This window comes from Leptidea sinapis, chromosome 5, assembly GCF_905404315.1.
Source record: "Leptidea sinapis chromosome 5, ilLepSina1.1, whole genome shotgun sequence".
NCBI classification, from domain to species: Eukaryota; Metazoa; Arthropoda; class Insecta; order Lepidoptera; family Pieridae; genus Leptidea; species Leptidea sinapis.
In genome coordinates this window covers 11,856,718-11,872,696 of record NC_066269.1, presented here as the reverse complement: position 1 = coordinate 11,872,696, position 15,979 = coordinate 11,856,718, and the positions used below count along the sequence as shown (strand labels likewise).

The window sequence follows — 15,979 nt, the reverse complement described above, 5'->3', positions numbered from 1 at the left end:
TGAAAGAATCATTCAAATCGGACCAGTAGTACCAGAGATTAGCGCGTTCAAACAAACAAACACTGCAGCTTTATATATTATTAGTATTAGTATAGATGTACAGTCACACAAACTACTATTATATACAGTACTAGCTGACCCGACAGACGTTGTTCTGTAGATACTATTTTATAGGAATTTGCCAATAATATTTCAAAACATCAAGATTTATTTCGTAAAAAATGCTCCCAGTTGTTATAATGAAATTGTTTCACAGCAGAACTGTCAAACCGTGCGTCACTAAATTCGCTCATAGAAAATATGTCCATACAAAACAAATATTGAAAATAAAAATAATTATGGGTCCCAAATCGAAATATAAACTATCCTATCTCTCAAGTTGTACTAAACTGCACTCCATGAAGTAATCCCCATTAAAATCCGTTCATTAGTTTAGGAGTCCATCGCGGACAAACGACGTGTCATGTAATTTAATGTATTAAGATATAAACATTTGTAATTTCCGAATCACCATTTTGGTTTTAGCCGTCGAACTATTGAGGACGGGACGAACGGATCGACATCGGAGCCATAGCAATACAATTCAAGCTGGTTACCCTACGAGTACGGATCCCTAAATAAGAAAGCAGCCAGTGTCTGTCAATGTCATAGTTTGTGTTCAAACGTTACTGTCAAAATGCGTCCCAATTAGGAAGCTTTCGAGTCTTGCAATATGCGCTCTTTTTAATATATAATCTTTATATATATAAATGAATTGCTGTTCGTTAGTCTCGCTGAGACTCGAGAACGGTTGGACCGATTTGGCAAATTTAGCTCTTGAATTATTTGTGGAAGTCCAGAGAAGGTTTAAAAGGTGAATAAATAGGAAAATGCTGCTAAATTAAATAAAAACAACAAATTTGTTTTTCCTTTGATGTGTCCATACATAATTTCTACGAGAGAATTTATTGACGCACGGTTTGACAGTTCTGCTGTGAAACAATTTCATTACGACAGCAGGGTGCAAATTTTACGAAGTAATTTTTGATGTTATGATATATTATTGACAAATTCATATAAAAACATTATTTTATTTATTATATACAGAACAACGTCTGTCGGGTCAGCTAGTATATAATATTATATTATATATATGAATGAAATCAGTGGTATTTTTCATTTATCTCTAATTCAAAAACTTTTTGCCCAGTCATCCGATCAGACAGTGAGTTTCACTTGAAAGGGAAACTCACAAATAGTCAGTTAACCGAAGCAGAGAAAATAAACTCAAACCTTTCACCGGTATAAAGGCAGATTTGCACTATTTTCTAACTAAAGCAGGCTTCGAATTTTAATTGCATGTTTATTGCTTTTTTATACCTTAACAAAATTTTGTTCAACTGTGAACGGATTTTAACTAGTTACCTTGTTTTAATATATATATATATATATATATATATATATGTGTTTCAATATATATATATATATATATATAAGTAATATAAATTACGTGACACGTTGTTTGTCCGCGATGGACTCCTAAACTAATGAATGGATTTTAATGGTACTTACTTCCTATCTCTCAAGTTGGACTAACTTGAGAGATAGGATACTTTTTATTTCGATTTGGGACCCATAATTATTTTTATTTTCAATATTTGTTTTATATAGACATATTTTCTATGAGAGAATTTAGTGGCGCACGGTTTGACAGTTCCGCTGTGAAACAATTTCATTATAACGACAGGGAGCATTTTTAACGAAATAATTCTTGATGTTTTGAAATATTATTGGCAAATTCTTATAAAACAGTTGATTATTTATTATGTACAGAACAACGTCTGTCGGGTCAGCTTATATATATAGATATATATATTCACACTTCATATAAATCATGGAAGGATAAAATCATCCTGCAATATTTGTGAAAAATATGTAAATCCAATTAATATTAATCCTGTAACCTGGATCTTTCAACATGTTAATGACCCTAAACACACGGCCAATAGAGTCACATATTTTATTAGGAAACAGCGTATTCCCGTCTGGCCTGCAAATATTCCGAATTTAAACCCTATTTAAAATCTGTGTTTAAATGTTGTTAAAAAGAAAATCTCAAATAAACACAACTCCAGTCAAAACTAACTGCACATACGAAGCTATTGTCGAAGCATGGAACTCAATCCCAATCGAAAAATGTCTGACATTGCTGGAATTAACGCCACGTCGTTGCAAAGCTGTCATTAACATATTATAAAGGCTACGCAATTAAATATTAATTATAACATTTATTAGCCTTTGAACAGTATTACGTAAACAATATATTACTGATTACTAAATTATACAAATTTGTATTGTATTTTTCTATTTTTTCTAATACGTTGTCCATTATTGTTGATACCTTAAAAGACATTTCAGTTGTTTGGCAGTTGTTCAGTAGGATTGTTGTTGGTCTTCTAAATGATAACTCATTTAAAATATTTAATGCGTATTATTATTTCATTTTGATCTCCAAACAAACTGTTACTACAGAGCATCTTGTATAATGTTTAAGAAAGTGTTTCTAATTACAAATGCATATTATAATCACATTGATATTTTTATTATTTTCCTTTGGAAAATGTTCATAAAAGAAAAACAGGAGTTAAAAAGAGGTACGTTGGAACGAAAAATAAGTAGCCATAAACCATCTAGGATTAATTTCGCATCGAATGGTGGTATTCATGCCTATATGTGGTTTAGGTTTATGTCTTGTACCCATAGTACAGGCTATGCCTAGTTTGGGACAAGATAATTTGTGTAAAAGTGTGTCAATAACACTTATTATTATTATTATTATTATAATAAATAGTGAGCGATCCGCAACATCCCTAGTTTTATAAATCAATATCCGGACGACCGAGCCTTGCTCGGATTTTTAAGAATGTACAAAACTTGAACAAAAAAAAAACTAATAGGACATCTGGATTCGAACCGGGGTCTTCTGCTTTCCGGATCACCCAATGTCCCACCTGAGCTATAATAGTCTTGTATATAGTGGCGAAATTTACCTTTGTATTCTAATGTTATTGTAGCTGTTTCTCATTCAAACATGGATAAAATCATTTTTTTTAAATTGAAACCCAGCTAGATCGATTTATCACCCCCGAAATCCCCTGCATACTTAATTTTATGAAAATCGTTGGAGCCGTTTCCGAGATTCAGATTATATATATATAATCTGAATCTCGGAAACGTATATATATATATACGTATATATGTATATATATATATATACAAGAATTGCTCGTTTAAAGATATAAGATTTCACGCGTAGTGTAAGCGGCGCGTTACTGCCAAATAAACGCAAATAAAGAGCGACCTATACATCCTTATTTGTACTCTACACGTAACACGTTGCGCAAGCGACGGACTGCGGCCACGTCATACAGGGACTGTGGGACCGCAGAACACTTACGGACAACCTTTTATGAGAAAAGTGACGAAATGAGAATCTAGTGGTACCCTTTTTTTATTTATTTTTTATGAAAATAAGGGACGAGACGAGCAGGACGTTCAGCTGATGGTAATTGATACGAGACGACCCCTATAGCCCAGTGGTTAGTGACCCTGCCTAATTACTGAGCTAGAGGTGTACCTGTGTTCGAATACCGGTAATGTTTGTTTCCGAGTCATTGATGTTTATAAGTATTTATGTATGTTTAAGTAAGTATATTGTATTAAATATATTGTTGTCTTGAACCCATAGTACAGACTATGCCTAGTTTGGGGCAAGATAATTTGTGTAAAAGTGTGTCAATATTTATTTATTATTGATACGCTCTGCCGATGACTATGCAGTGCCGCTCAGGATTCTTGAAAAACCCAAAATTACTGAGCGGCACTTCAATTGCGCTCGTCACCTTGATACATAGATGTTAAGTCTCATTTGCCCAATAATTTCACTAGCTACGGCGCCCTTCAGACCGAAACAAAACAATGCTCAAACATTACTGCTTCACGGCAGAAATAGGCGCCGTTGTGGTACCCATAATCTAGCCAGCATTATGTGCAAAGAAGCCTCCCACTGGTGAACCTAAGTGATACACCCTGCATATTACAATACAGTGCTGCTCAGGATTATAATTGATTGAACCTAATATTCCGAGCGGTATCGCAACTCCGCTCGTCGCTTTCAGACATAAGCCCCCTTATTCATAATAGTCTTCTAACTTAAAGCATTGCTAATTCTCACTCTGTCTTCTTCTATTAACCTTAGTCGGAATGAGAAAAAACACTCCTAAGCGGCTGTTTAAAGTTAGCGGACCATTATGAATAAGGGGGATAATGTTAAGTGTTTCATTATGACGCTATATTAATGTTGTTTAACTTACATTAACATACGGTTTATCAACAAAATACACAAAATAAAATGTATTTTATACCTATGAGATGACCACACAATAATAATATGTTTATTTAAGAAACGTAAATCGCAATCACTCGTTAGATTTAACCGCAAATTGTAGATGTTGTAACTTTTAATGTACACAAGGCTGTTCGACTGTATTTATAGAAATATTTTATTTTATTCTTTCATTGTTGTTGACTTGTTTACATAGGGGCTAATTAAAAGCCTCCACAAATAGCTATTAAATAGTTATTTAACGTTTTTCAAATTACTTACTGCTCAAACCAATTAAAGGTATTACTTACTTACTAGTTACAACTATGTACTACTTACTAGGTAGGTAAAGAACTTACACATTTTTGCAGTTTAACTTGAAATATAGTATACTTATTAATATAACTTAAGACTTTTAACGTTTCTTGAACTACTGGGTGAGAATAGTCATTAGTATATATATATATATATATATATATAATATATATATATATATATATACATATATATATTATATTATATATATATATATAATATATTATATATATATATATATATATATATATATATATATATAATAATATAATAGTATATACATATAGTATTAAAAAGGGGCCAAATATGATTTGTTCCTCGGGGGTTTTATTTTTAGTTCAGAGACAAGGGAAGGATTGTTAAGTGTATATATAATAAGCTATAAGAAAAGATCACTATGAGCACCTACCTACTTGTAAATCTATAGACATTATATTGAAAGTTTAAAAATACAAATCAACAAAGACGAACGACCAATCAGAAGAGAGAAAGTTCAAACTGTCATAAGAACAAATTTGAATATCGTGTCCTCTAAAGCCAAACAAAAACACATACACACCACACATACATACATACACATTTAATTTTTATTTATTACTAGCTGACCCGGCAAACGTTGTTTCTTTGCCATATAAATTATTTTTAGAGTTGACCATTTCTTGTACATGGCAATATTACTATATTTTTCTAAAATAAAAGTTTTTTTTTTGAAAGAATAATTTAATAATAAACGGAGCCTGAGTTACTCCTTATTACATCAGCTACCTGCCAATAAAAGTCCCGTCAAAATTTGTCCAGCCATTTCAGAGATTAGCCGAAACTTACAGACAGACAGACAGACAAAAATTTTAAATCTGTTATTTTAGTGTATGTACCGTATATATATATTCATATATATGTAGTAAAAAACGGTTATTTCAATATTACATAAATACACTCCAATTTTATCTATATGTATTTATAGATTAATTGTCATTTGTCGAGGAATCACTGACCCCGAAGATACAGCTTAAACTAGTTTCGGGATCAGAGGTCCACCCCTTTTAATATCACTCCAAACCCCTTTTCAATGTTATTATTATTACAATTAACGATAGAAAGATTAAGATAATTATTAGTATGTAATAAACATTGTACATTTACCCCCTTATTCATAATAGTCTGCTAACTTAAATCATTGCTAATTCTCACTCTGTCTTCTTCTATTGACCTAAGTCAGAATGAGAAAAAACACTCCTAAGCGGCTGTCTAAAGTTAGCGGACCATTATGAATAAGGGGGTTAGTAATTTAAGTTATTTGCAGTGAGTGTAAAAAATGAAATAAACTATTATTATTATTATTCATTTTTCGAATAAGTATCATGTTTTTTTTACTTTACGTATTATTATTATTACTAACGATTCAAACGAGGATGTTTTTTTTAAATTAATTTTAGCAAATAGAATGCATAAAAAAAGTGCTATTTGAAGTGACTTTGCCAGTCGTTTTACAAAAAAGGCTAAGGGGCTGTTTCACAATATACCTACAAACACGGACGAGTAAAAAAAGAAGGACTTTCGCCGTGATATTAGCAAGTAAAGCACCGTTATGCTAGTGTGTGTGCGGTTACGGGGGATACTAGTTACACAATTTTTTCTCCCTTAAATAATCATATTATAAGGCCACAAATACTTATAAAGTATCGTTTTAACACTTTTTCACAACGCACGACGGCATTTTTAAAATATTTTATTGAGACGCAAACTGATCTGTCACAGACGATGACAATTCTTATAATGGCCGCCTATCGGCCTGTAGTAGTGTAAGTGTGTGCGTAGGGCCATGTATTTACACGTTAATCGGCTTGTTTTGGTGCTACACTGTTATGGAAGGTGACACGGAGTCCTTATTTTTTTACTAGTCCGTGCCTACAGATAGCAAATTGTCATAGGCTAGATAGATAACTTAATGGCTACTTATAAGTTCCGAATAAAGCAGATAGCGTTTCACAAGCACTTTCACAGCTAAGTATGTTTATTTACTAGATGACTTTTAAGCAGGTCAGTTTGACAACCTCGCACTCAATAGTTCCGTTTGACGAAATGGAAATATTAAAAAAAAACTGACGTCCTGAAGCCATTTCAAGCAAATTAGCAACTAGATCCACACAAACGAAAATCAAAAGTAAAGAATAAAATTACGAACAAACAGCTGTCGTATTCAAACTTTCGTTCGCAACGTAAATGAATTATGAATATGTTTAGATTTTAGACTATAAAAATGTCAAACAATTATAAATGTGGATGACCTCTGCCCCAGCTCGGGGATACAGGAACTTAAATTAATGACACGCCCCGCAACAGGGAAAGGTTATTTAAATATATCATATAAACTTTATTTCTATTTAACCGACTTCAATAATCAGAACCTAACCAAACTCTCACCAAACTATATTTGAAGTATATCCTCTCCAATAAAAAAAGAATCAACGAAATCGGTTGGCGCGATATTGAGTTATTCGTAAATTATCATCCACTTTGTATGTATGGCAAATTAAAGACTTTTATGGTTTTCTCATGGATTCCATTATCAGATCTGTACCAAATTACAATGGGACTATACGGGGAGCACCAGATTTAAAAAATAATAATTATCAAAATCGGTTCACCAAGTCGAAAGGTAACTAACACAAAAAAAAAACATACCGACAAAATGAGAACCTCCTCCTTTTTTGAAGTCGGTTAAAACAGGAGGCTCTCAATTCGTCGGTATGTTTTTTTATGTTTGTTACCTCAAAACTTTCGACTGGGTAAACCGATTTTGATAATTCGTAATACTTAAAGATAAGATAATACGTAAATAATTACTCGTTCTCAGAGCGTTCCATTTTTAAATCTATTATTGTTCATCTATTATTTCATTATAAGTTGCCAGTTCAAGGTACATTTAGAATCATCAACGGTCATCTAGAATGATTTAAAGAATTTAAATAATAAAATATTAAAATAAATAAATTAAAGTGTATAACTTTAATTTACCCACATTTATTATGCCTGGATGTAATTAAGGAGAACATAATATTAATCAGGAACGTTGAAACAGACGTAAAATATTTATACATTCGAACCCTCGCATTTAACTGTTACGATTAACTCAACTGTTATTAAGAACCTTACTGTAATTGATACAAAATGTAAATTTATAGCGTTTATTATTCGCAAGCGGAAATGAAATAATAATTTATAAGTAAGTTAATATTTTTACTTACTTATAAATTATGTTTCACGAAGTTTTCTAAATTTAATGTAGTTCAGTATAAAAAAAATTAAGTTGCCTGCCATAAATCTTAATATATATAAATTACGTGACACGATGGACTCCTAAACTAATTAAAGGACTTTAATGGGGATTATTTCATGGAGTGCAGTGTAGTCCAACTTGAGAGATAGGATAGTTTTTATTTCGATTTGGGGCCCATAATTATTTTTATTTCCAATATTTGTATGGACATATTTTCTATGAGAGAATTTATTGACTCATGGTTTGACAGCTCTGCTGTGAAACAATTTCAATGTAGTTAACAAAAGGGAGCAATGACGTTCTATACATCTTAATATATATAAATTACTTGTCACGTTGTTTGTCCGCGATGGACTCCTAAACTAATGAACGGCTTTTAATGCGGATTACTTCATGCAGTGCAGTTTGGTCCAACTTGAGAGATATGATACTTTTTATTTCGATTTGAGACCCATAATTATTTTTATTTCCAATATTCATTTTGTATGGACATATTTTCTGTGAGAGAAGTAATTGACGCACGGTTTGACAGTTCTGCTGTGAAACATTTTCATTATAACAACAATAGGAGCATACGTTAGGAAAAAATTCTTGATGTTATGAAAAATTATTGACAAATTCATAAAAACAATATTTTGTTTATTACTATGTACAGAGCAACGTCTGTAGGGTCTGCTAGTAATAATATAAAACGTCATTGTGAGGGAGCATATTTTGCAGAATAATTCTTGGTGTTATGAGATAAATAAAATAAAAAAAGAGATAGATACTGACAAATACATAAAAAAACAGTAAATAATTTATTATGCACAGAACAACGTCTGTCGGGTCAGGTAGTAACAATATAAAAACCCTTATGTAGAAATTTTCTTTATTGAATGTATGAAAAGAATAGAAATATATATTTGTTTACCATAGGGCGTGACAATAACACGGCATATTGCAACAACACTTTGTAAACGTTAGGAAGCTACATAAAACCTTAAAGGGGTTTTAACATGGGGAGAAGAAATGCTAAGAAACTCCCAGCCCATCTTTTAAATCATAGTAACAAAATTGGTAAGTCTACTTAATACAATTTAGGTGGTCTGTGCTGAACCAGAATATAGTTAAGATTAGATATAGTAAGAAACATGATAATATAATACACGGACGAGTAAAAAAAGAAGGACTCCGCGCCGTGATATTAGCAAGTGAAGCACCGTTATGCTAGTGTGTGTGCGGTTACGGGGGATACTAGTTACACAATTTTTTCTCCCTTAAATAATCATATATGGCATTTGTTTTATTGAGACGCAAACTGATCTGTCACAGACGATGACAATTCTCATAATGGCCGCCTATCGGCCTGTAGTAGTGTAAGTGTGTGCGTGGGGCTATATATTTACACGTTCATCGGCTTGTTTTGGTGCTACACTGTTATGTAAGGTGACACGAAGTCCTTATTTTTTTACTAGTCCGTGAATATAATAATTGAATGTTGTATAAAACTAATAAAAATAATTTAGATTAATTGATTAAATTGTATAAAAGACGCAATTATTTTTATACTTTTCAGTGCATATTATATCTATTGTTTTGGAAGAGTGTTTTTGAAGTCGGTTGTTTTCTTTGTTAAATTTTTTTAGTATCTAACCTTCATTATCCAATAGGTGCCCACGTCGCTCGAGTAAATCCCTATTTAGCCTCTTGGGCTACCCTACCATTATAAAAATTGACATTATTTTGTCGTTGTCACTCTGTCAGGCTATCCAGTACCCGGCAGATAACTAAGTAATTTCCTACTAGATCCATCCTACAAATTAAATGGCACTTATCTGGTAGATAATACAATTTATACATTGTGAAACGCTACTATTACCACAACGGTGCCTATTTTTGCCGTGAAGCATTATTGTGTTTCTTTCTGAAGGGCGCCTTAGTTAATGAAATTACTGAGCAAATGAGACTTAACATCGTATGTCTCAAGGTGACTAGCGCAATAATTGTAGCGTCGCTCAGAATTTTTGGGTTCCTCAAGAATCCTGAACGTCCTGCTCGTCTCGTCCCCCTTACTGTCATAAAAAAAAATATGTCTTTACTCGACTCATCTAGAGTAGGAAGTAGCCTTTTCGTAACTTTACTTGTATATTGTGAAACAAAGCCTAAACGTAGATTTTATGTAAGCTTTAATCGGTCAATAGTTTGTCAAAATATTCAATATTCAAATAAAAAAAAACCGTAGGTACAAATTCCTTAAACCCGCAGTGCGTTTATTATTTATGTCTAACAAACTCCATAACAGGTTCTGCTAGATGAGAACAACAAATAAAATACAAGCGACCGAATACGTAATGCCGACAACAAAGTTGTAAACAACACTAACGTTAAACTAAAATATGACGTATGTCTGGGGCATAGAGTGTACTGTCGAATGTCTACCGCCGCGCCGGAGATAGCAACATTGTAAATATTCGAGAAGCTAATATTCTGGAAGATTCCACTGCGTTTGGCGAAAGTATTTTGTACGTGGTACAAGAAGTAACCAATTATAAGATCTGCAATGCTCCTGTGATTCCTCTGGTGTTACTAGAGAGTATGGGCCGCGGTTATAATTACAATCAGAAGACCCGTACGTATGCTCGTTTGTCCTTTTCTTTCTTACGGCCGTTCCCAATATTCAGTCTATCTCTTACCTGAGATAAAAATCGTAACTATCGTTGACTTTTCTGTCCCAATAAACTTATCGACCGTAACCCACATTATCCGTACACGCTGTCTGTCAATCGGACGACGTATAGCTTACCAGCGAAAGACGTTTGTATGGAAATTGCAATTAACGCGTCCCAATATAAGGCGATAAGAATGACTTATCGGGTATATTGGGACAGCTTCAGATTATTGACAGCTAATTACTGACAGTAGAAGGTAGTAATTTATCTGTATCTGTAGATAGTATATTGGGAACGGCCGTTATTAATACGGCTTAGCTCACGATTTATCGGTAAGTAAGAGACGGGAAGTTATCGCAAACCCACTATACTCACTCTGATGAAGGACCTCCGAATGGTCCGAAACTAGTCGGTACCAACACCGATAAATCGTGAGTAAAGCCGTATAAGTAAATAAGTTGTGAATGTCTCACGAAAGATTCCTCACTTTTTCCTGAGTTTCTAGCCATTTCTCTTCATTAAGCGAAACCTATTCGAAGTATAAATAGTTAAAATACTTATTTTTGACATTGATAAGTGTCCTTTGTTTCATATTACTAGTATTTCATTTGCACCACACATTATATAACCGACACAGCCTTTTCCAACACAACAAAATATATCACAACCATAATCATAGCCAATACGGAGGATTCCTCGCAGTGTATTAATTATGACCGCAATAACTTATGATTGAGAAAACTTGTGTTCGACGGTTTGTGGTCGAGTGCTTATGTAACTTAGTTAGTCAGTTCAAAAACTATGTTTACAATGTACGCACTATATATTACACTATATTTAATATGATATTGAGACACTCTTACACATATTATCTTGCCCCAAACTAGGCATAGCCTGTACTATGGGTACAAGACAACGATATATTTAATACAATATACTTACTTGAACATACATAAATACATATAAACATCCATGACTCGGAAACAAACATCCATATTCATCATATAAATGATTGCACCTACCGGGATTCGAACCCGGGACCTCTAGCTTAGTAGTCAGGGTCACTAACCATTTGGCTATATCTTTTAGTATTTATTTTATTTGATTACATATTAGGTCTGCCAACAGATTTGACACTGTGATCTTTAACTTTTGCGAAGCCATAACCTGAGAGTTGAACAAAGCATACAAGATTTTATCAACGATACGTCACTCGTACGGTTGGCTCAGTAGGAAAGAGTGCTCACACGGAACGCGAGAGGTCGCGGGTTCGAGTCCCGAATCGTTCACAAAATTTTATTCCAGTTTTATTTGTGTCATCTTTAATGATTAAAATCAATTTACAATTGATTTGCAAGGAGGTAGGCACTGTACTAGACTGTCAACCGTGAAAGCGAGATCTATGTTCTTTTTTTACAGACCTAGAGTTAACAGTTTTAAGAATATATTTTTACATGTTCCACATGGAACTAAATTAGTTGAAATCATAACTTTGCGCCGCAGCCATCTTGGATTTAAAAATGATCCCAAATTCATTCTCTGCACCCTCGAGAACCTCGGATACGATATCCATAATTTTGAAATCATAACTTTGCGCGAAGGCCATCTTAGATTTAAAAAACAAAAAGGCGCGTAACCGAAAGTCGTGACGATTTGCTATAAAATTTCTCTCATTCGTTGAAAAAGAAGTTTGACTTCAAAAACATACCGACGTATTGAGAACCTCCTCCTTTTTTAAGTCGGTTAAAAGAGTGGCCGTTAATGTTCTCACAAGCTCAACTTTTTCCAAACATAATATGGTAAATTCAGTAATTTAAAAGAATTATTTATAGTAGTTTATAATATAAAAATATGTTCTTAAAACTGTTAACTCTAGGTCTGAAAAAAAAAGAACATAGATCTCACTTTCACAGTTGATAGTCTGCTACAGTGCCTTCCTCCTCACACATCAACTCTTACATGTATGTAAAAAAAATCTATTTGTAAATTGATTTTTTTTTGTGTATCTGCAATCAGTCTTAGACTGTAATCAGATGTATTCCCAGTTATGATGTGCAGAGTGTGCTTCCCCACTGAAGCATCTACTAATCCTGCTTACTTACTCTCTGGAGTCAAGTGTTTGCACATCATAGCGGATCAAGAGTTTTCTGCCGAGCTAATGCCTAAAAGAGGTATTACTAAAGCATTGGGGTAGCATGTCTATTTTCAATATGTTTATGAAGCTCGCCTTATTTCATGTTTGATTGTGTTTACACCCAGGTGTTCATGTATTTCATCATTAGTAATAAACCACGGTGCACTTGAAATATTTCTTAATAATATAATATATTGCTGCCTTTGGATAACATTGTTGTTAGATGTGCTTGCAGTTGTATACAAATTGAATTAACCATATTTTATTATGGGTTGAAAATTACACTTAAGAATGTCTGAGTTGTAATTGCATTTTACTATTTAAGTAACACCACTTGGGAAAAGTTAAGCTTAATAATAAAAAGGAGCAAGAAACTCATTTCCACTATTAGAAATCCAATAATCGATTTGCACCTATAATTGGGATGTCACTTACATTGTTATATCTGTGTTAGTTCTTAAGGAATTGTATTGGTGTTCACCCTGTTGGTGCAATAGATAAATAAATAAATAAATAAATAAAAAAACATGTCAAAATTCTTTAGAGTTTTTCTGCCAACAAACACATTTTTTAGACAATAATATGCAAGAATTATTTTGAAATACTTTGAAGGGTGCTGTAGCTAGTGTTATACTAGGCTAATGAGACTTAACACATCATATCTCAATTGCACATTTCTGCTCAGCATATTAAGAATCCTAAGTTGTTCTGTAATGAGCAGGACATAATATTACTTAACATCAAATCAACATCTTGCTTGTCTCATTTTTTCTCATAATTCTTGCTATTTATGTAAATATTTAAAAAAAAAGGCACAATGTGTCTTTTTTATTGATTCACTCGACTCAATCTCTTTTTAATACATATCCCATTACATATATTGTATTCATGGAATAATATATGTATATACATTTCAGTAATAATTTACCGATACAACAATATCAATGATAATTAATGTTTGTTGTTAATCTACTTACATACGAATTACTTATTTATTGTTATAGGTATTTCACTATAACGCCAACCCGAAGAATAGTCAAGCTAATTGAACATAAAAATTAAATTAAATTTATTTTTTAATACCTATTGAAATGGTATTAAATTGAGGATAAGTAATAAATAAAAAGTAAGTATATAATGTTAGAAAAATAACTACTTATCGTTTTCACTTTTCAAGTAGGTATACAATATTAAATAATTTAATATAAACAAATAAAATCATAGTAAGTACTTAAATATAATCTCACAAACTTCTTTAAGTTTGTACATATTTTATTTATAGAAACCTATAAAATATTTAGACATCCAGGTATTGTTTATTAACACAAAGTTACATATTGTTATGTTTAATATAATATCACTAAAGTACCTACCAAGTGCGACAGTAAAGTTTTTTTTCATTAAAAAGCTTTAAATAAGACAAATTGATAAACTCACCAATGTTTCCCCCGCGGTTCACTTCGTAATTAGTCACTTAAGATATTAATGAAACACAAATTCAGCAGTAAAATCTTAAAGCGAACTTAAAATTAATATAACCCACACAACAATCTACGGCAATCAGCAGTTTTTAACTGCAAGTTGCAACCGGAACCGGTAAGTACTAGTCTAAGCTAAGATTCAGTTGCTACCTGCCCTTTTCCAATGTGACAACTGACAATGTGTCGCAAGTTGGTAACTTGAACTTAGCATCTTATCTGTCATCAGTCACAAGTTACTTGCGCGCCAAGAGGCAATGACTGAGGTGCTTTCACAACCTACACCCAAGCCTCATAGTAGGTACAACGTGACGTTTGGTTAGCTATGCAATTCAAACAACGGTGAAATTCGAATGGCTCAAATAACACCTCTAGGAAGTACGGTTAGCAAGACAAACCCAACAAAAGCGTTCCACTTTTTTTGTAAGGCTTTACAGAGCATTTACGTGAGTCATTTACTGAGCACAAAATCACAAAATGCTCATAGATCCAAGGGGACCTTCAAGAGCCATCTTTAAAAAGTTTTAGGTTTTTAAATCTCGGAAACTGTGCACTTTAGGGCAAAAGTTGTCAATACCATTACTTACTGTAGAGATTATTATTTCGCATCTTTTACTTCCTGTAAACTTTTTTTTAACACTTACCTTTTACGATTTATGGTATTGGTTTATGGCCCATTTAAATGAACTGGTTTTTCTATCTCGACCGATGATAACTCTTAAAATATTGGATTAATTAATAAAATCCATCTATAGATCAGTTTATTCTCTGCAACTTTTTTTTTTAATCTTTTTATTTCCAATGTCCATACATACTTTTTGACTTATAGGACGTTTAATGTTGGACAAGCAGATGTGGTCGAAAATTTCAAAGTAGGGTAGAGTAGGGTAATGGGAGTCACCCTGACATCCACGCAACAGTATTTGCGAGCATCGCGTAAACGGCATCCCCACCCCCGCTCTGTTCTACCAGTGCCGCCGGGAACAAGTAGCGTCAGTCGGCGCGCACACCATCGACATACGTGTTTTGTTTTTGAGCTCCGCTTATCTAATTTTACGTTAATGCAAATTAGAAGGTAAGTGTGGAATATCTTGCAGTATACGAATAGTACTTTTAAACGGCCTTAGACGTTCAAAATTATGATGTGTAGTTCAGATTACGTCAGTGTTTTAAAGATTTATTTTGTTTTATTATTTCTCTAAATTATTATTTATCTATGAATGAGGGAAATGAGAGTCAGGCGACTCCCATTACCCACAACTGTGCATTTTGAATAACGTCATTTTTATTTCTTTCTAGATGCCGAAATTACGAGTCAGAACAACTGAAAAGGCTTCCTGGTCTACTGATAGCCTGGAAAAAGCTATAAAGCTTGTTGATGGTGGTTCTTCTATAAGAAATGCTGCTAAGGTAATGTGGATCCCATTTTCAAGCCTTCAAAAGAGGATAAAACAAGGTTCTACCTTAGCACCACGTCTAGGACGATTCACTGTCTTTAGTGCTGAAACAGAAACCGAGCTAGCAAACTTGGTGAAGAAAATGGCAAATATTTTCTATGGTTGCACTGCAATCAAATAGGAGAAGTGGCTTTCGAATATGCTGAAAAATTGAATTTAAAGCACAATTTTAATCAATCTTCAAAAATGGCTGGACGGGATTGATTGCATGCATTTATGACTAGGCATAACATTTCTATTAGGAAACCGGAGGCCACCAGCATAAACTGATGGAAAAGCATAAATTTGTTCCAAAGAATAT

The 15,979-nt window shown here is 33.1% G+C and overlaps 1 protein-coding gene across 1 annotated transcript in view; it reads right to left on the bottom strand.

The window, feature by feature from the left end:
• Window positions 1-14,430, bottom strand: part of LOC126980150 (putative fatty acyl-CoA reductase CG8306) — a 66,191-nt gene extending 51,761 nt beyond the window's left edge. Inside the window, exon 1 of the mRNA XM_050829733.1 lies at window positions 14,181-14,430. The gene's annotated coding sequence lies outside the window, so the exon portion shown is untranslated. The remainder of the gene's footprint in view (window positions 1-14,180) is intronic.
• Between the last annotated feature and the right edge of the window lie 1,549 nt (window positions 14,431-15,979).